General features: G+C 34.2%; 1 non-coding gene across 1 annotated transcript; it reads right to left on the minus strand.

The window, feature by feature from the left end:
* Positions 1–4,259: 4,259 nt before the first annotated feature.
* Positions 4,260–4,366, minus strand: LOC111561028. Its single transcript, XR_002743398.2, has one exon. It is a non-coding gene; the product is annotated as a U6 spliceosomal RNA (small nuclear RNA).
* Between the last annotated feature and the right edge of the window lie 539 nt (positions 4,367–4,905).

Below are 4,905 nucleotides of genomic sequence, written 5' to 3' on the forward strand. Positions count from 1 at the left end.
ATATCTTGAAGCTTTACTGAATTTATTAGTTTTAACAGTTTTTTGATGGAGTCTCTAGAGTCTTCTATATACAAGATTATGTCACCTGCAAACAGTGACAATTTTACTTCTTCCTTTCTGATTGGATGCTCTTTCTTTCTTTTTCTTTTTTTTCCTAACTGCTCTGACTAGGACTTTGAATACTATTTTAAATACAAGTGGCAAGAGTGGGCATCCTTGTCTTGTTTCTGATTTTAGAAAAAAAGCTTCCAGCTTTTCACTGTTGAATACATTAGCTGTTGGCTTGTCATATATGGCCTTTATTATGTTTAGATACATTACCTTACACCTAATACATTGACAGCTTTTATCATGGAAGGATGCTCAATTTTGTCAAATGCTTTTCCTCCATCTATTGAGATGATCAGATCATTTTTATCCTTTATGTTAATACACATTTATTGATTTGCATATGTTGAACCATCCTTGCATCCCAGAGATAAATCCTACTTATCATGGCATATGATTCTTTTAATGTGCTGTTGATTTGGTTTGCTAGTACTTTGATGAGGATTTTTACATCTATGCTAATCAGGGATATTGGCCTATAGTTTTCTTGTCATGTCTTTGTCTATCCGAGTAAAGCTGGCTTGTGAAATGTTTGGAAATATTCCGTCCTCTTCAGTTTTTTTTTTTTTTTTTTTTTGGAGAAGTTTGAAAAAGACTGGTATTAATTTTTTTTTTTTTTAATGTTTGATAGAATTCACCAGTAAGCCCCTGTGGTCTTGAGTTTTTCTTCGTTGGGAGATTTTTGATTACTGATTCACTCTCCTTACTCATTACTAATCTGTTCAGATTTTCTACTTCTTCATGATTCAGTCTTAATAGATTGTCTATTTCTAGGAATGTATCCATTTCCTCTAGGTTATCTTATGGCTTTGTTGGTGTATAATGCTTGCAGTAATCTCTAACAATCCTTTGCATTTCTGTAGCAAAAACTGTAATGTTTCTGCTTTTTTTTTTCTGATTTAAGTCTTCTCTCTTTTTTGTTTAGTCTAGCTAAAGATTTGTCAACTTTGTTCCTCTTTTCAAGAAAAACAACTCTTAGTTTTGTTCTTTTCTATTGTTTTCTATTGTTTTTTTCTTTTGTATTGTTTTTCTAGTCTCTATTTCATTTCTAATCAGATCTTTGTTATTTCTGCTGCTAACTTAAGGCTTAGTTTGTTCTTTTTTTCCCCCTAGTTCCCTGAAGTTATTTAAGATCTTTCTTTTTTCTTAATTTGGTGTTTATCACTATAAACTTACCTCTTAGAAATGCTTTTACTGCTTCCCTCAAGTTTTGGTATGTTGTATTTCCATTTTCCTTTATTTCAAGATTTTTTTATTTCCCATTTGATGGCTTCTTTGATACATTGGTTGTTCAGGAGTATGCTCTTTAATTTCCACATATTTGTGAATTTCCTTTATTAGTGGTTGCTAGTTTCTTATGTGGTCAGAAGATACTTGACACTTTATAAGTATTTCTTATAGAGCACTTACACATGCATCAGACTCTGCTTTTGGAAAAATGGCCTAAGATAAACAAGCACAAGACCCATATAAGGACCATCAGAGTCAAGTTGTGTTTATCTTAGTACCCAGATGTTACATGAGTTGTTGACAGCCATTGGAAAGAAGAGAAGAATCAAGCCAACACTAAGGAAGCAGGGTGAAAAATAGAAGACAAATCTTGGTCATTTAGTTTAAACTATGGCTATGGTGTATTCTTAGGCCAGATCTATGACTGGTGATAGATAGATAGATAGATAGATAGATAGATAGATAGATAAATAGATAGATGAGACAATAAATTACATTTTTATAATATAAGTCAATTAAGCTAGAATTACTGCAAGAAAAATTATCCCTAGTGATAGACTGAGGTCATCAAAGAAGGTGACTCTAAAAAGACATTTAGAATGACATTTAAAGCATGGGAAAGAGACAATCGTGCAAAGAGGCAGAAAAAGGAAAGGAGAAAATACTGCAGAGACCATTTAGTGGGAATTTAGCAACTGGAGCAACTTAGAGGAGGCCAATGTGAGCAAGGTGGAAAAAGGTAGGACACAAGATGGGGAAGATGAGCAGAGACATCATAGGTCTTATGCAGGAAAGGTGAGTGGAACTCTAGTCAGCAAACCCTTACTCAAAGAAAAGACCTTCTCTTAACATCAAAAGATTGATCAATACTTCTTACTCAATAGTCTCCGGAGGCAAGGGAAACAAAAGCAAAAATGAACTATTGGGCCCTCATCAAGATAAAAAGCTTCTGCACAGCAAAGGAAACAATCAGCAAAACTAAGAGGCAACCAACAGAATGGGAGAAGATATTTGCAAATGGTATATCAGATAAAGGGCTAGTATCCAAAATCTATGAAGAACTTATCAAGCTCAACACCCAGAAAAACAAATAATCCAGTGAAGACATGGGCAAAAGACATGAATAGACACTTTTCCAAAAAAGACATCCAGATGGCTAACAGACACATGAAAAAATGCTCAGCACCACTCATCATTAGGGAAATACAAATCAAAACCTCCATGAGATACCGCCTCACATCTGTCAGAATGGGTAACATTAACAACTCAGGCAACAACAGATGTTGGCAAGGATGCAGAGAAAGAGGATCTCTTTTGCACTGCTAATGGGAATCAAACTGGTGCATCTGCTCTAGAAAACTGTATGGAGGTTCCTCAAAAAAGTAAAAATAGAACTATCCTATGACCCAGCAATTGCACTACTAGGTATTTATCCAAGGGATACAGGTATGCTGTTTCGAAAGGGCACATGCACCCCAATATTTATAGCAGTGCTATTGACGATAGCCAAAGTATGGTAAGAGCCCAAATGTCGATGAACGGATAAAGAAGATGTGGTATATATATACAATGGAGTATTACTTGGCAATCAAAAAGAGGGTGGGAGGGATGGGCTAAATGGGTAAAGGGCATTAAAGAAGACACTTTGTTGGGATGAGCACTAGGTGTTATACATAGGGGATGAATCACTGGAATCTACTCTTGAAATCATTATTGCACTATATGCTGACTAACTTGGATGTAAATTAAAATATAAATATTTTTTTAAAAAAGGACTGATGAATGATTTTACATTTAGAGAGTTTAGGTGAAAATTTTATGTTGAAAGTAAATATGACTCATTTTTTATGATTCCCCATTTTAAAGTTTTCAATTAAGCAACTACCCATTGCAGACCTCATCAGTTCAGAGCATTGTTACTCTATCCTATCATATGCATGTACTATAATCTATTTAACCTTATTGATTGTTGCCAGTGTTTCATTTAATTAACAGTGCTGCAGTGAATGACCTTGTACATACACCTTTGCAGTTATTGGAGTAAACCTGTAATTTTATAAACATACAATTTCTGAATCACAAAGAAGCCACATTCCCATTTTAAATAAATGTTGCCAATTTATTTCTAAAATTATACACTAATTTATACTCCATTCACAACAAAACTTACTGGACATTTTGTCAATTAAAAAAATACATTTTCCAATCAAATAGGCCAAAAAAATGCTTTCATTTACATTTCTTTAATTATTGAAGTGTATTTTTATTTGCATTCGTAATTTTTCTCTTATAAATACACAATTCATGTCTCTTTAAACTTCTGTTCAGTTATCTTTTTATAGACTTGTAAAATTTCTTTGGATATTATAAATATCAGCCCTTTATTTTCCATATGTGATTTAAATATTTTTCCCATTGTCATTGGTCTTTGACTTTGTTTATGGTGTGTTTTAGATTTTTATGTAGTGAAAATCACTCTTTTAAAAATGCCTTTAGGTTATTTTTTCATGCTTGGAAAAGACTTTATGGCATACCTCAGAGATAATGTAGGTTCAGTTCCAGACCACTGCAATAAAGCAAATATCACAACAAAGTGAGTCAAATGAATATTTTGGTTTTTCAGTAAAAGTTAGGTTTATACTACACTGGAGTCTACTAAGTATGCAATAGCATTATGTTTAAAAAAACAATGTACATACCTTAATTTATAAATAATTTCTTAAAAAATTAAGTACATAAGAAATACTTTCTTGCTAAAAAATGCTAACCATCATCTGAGCTTTCAGTGAGTTTTCATCTTTTTGCTGGTGGAGGGTCTTTCCTCCATGTTGGTGGCTGCTGACTGCTGACTGTTCAGGTTGCTGAAGGATGGGGTGGCTGTGGCAATTTCTTTTTTTTTTTTTAATTTTCAAAAACTACTTAAAAATATGGAACGCTTCACAAATGTGCGTGTCATCCTTACGCAGGGGCCATGCTAATCTTCTCTGTATCTTTCCAATTTTAGTATATGTGCTACCAGAGCAAGCACTGGCTGTGGCAATTTCTTAAAATAATACAATAATGAAGTTTGCCACTTGGTTGACCCTTCCTCTCCACCGATTTCTCCATAACATTCAATGCTGCCTGGTTGCATTTTACTCACAGAACTTCTTTCAAAATTAGAGTTCTCTCAAACCCTGCTGCTGTTTTATCAACTAAGTTCTAAATCCTTGGTTGTTGTTGTTTCCACAATCTTCACAGTATCTTCAACAGAAGATTCTACCTCAAGAAACCACTTTCTTTGCTCCTCCACAAGCAACAACTCCTCACTTGTGAACGTTGTATCACGAGATTACATCTGCAGTTACTCCTTCCACTGAAGTCTTGAACCCCTCAAAGTTATCCATGAGGGTTAGAATCGACTCTTCCAAATTCCTGTTAATGTTGATGTTTTGACCTTTTCCCATGAATCACAAATGGTGTCCAGAGTGGTAAATCCCTTCCAGAAGGTTTTCAATTTACTTTACCCGGATCCATCAGAGGAATCACTGTCTATGGCAGCTGTAGCCTGATGAAATGTATTTCTTA

The sequence above is a fragment of the Felis catus genome, chromosome B3 (genome assembly GCF_018350175.1).
Source record: "Felis catus isolate Fca126 chromosome B3, F.catus_Fca126_mat1.0, whole genome shotgun sequence".
Classification (NCBI taxonomy): domain Eukaryota; kingdom Metazoa; phylum Chordata; class Mammalia; order Carnivora; family Felidae; genus Felis; species Felis catus.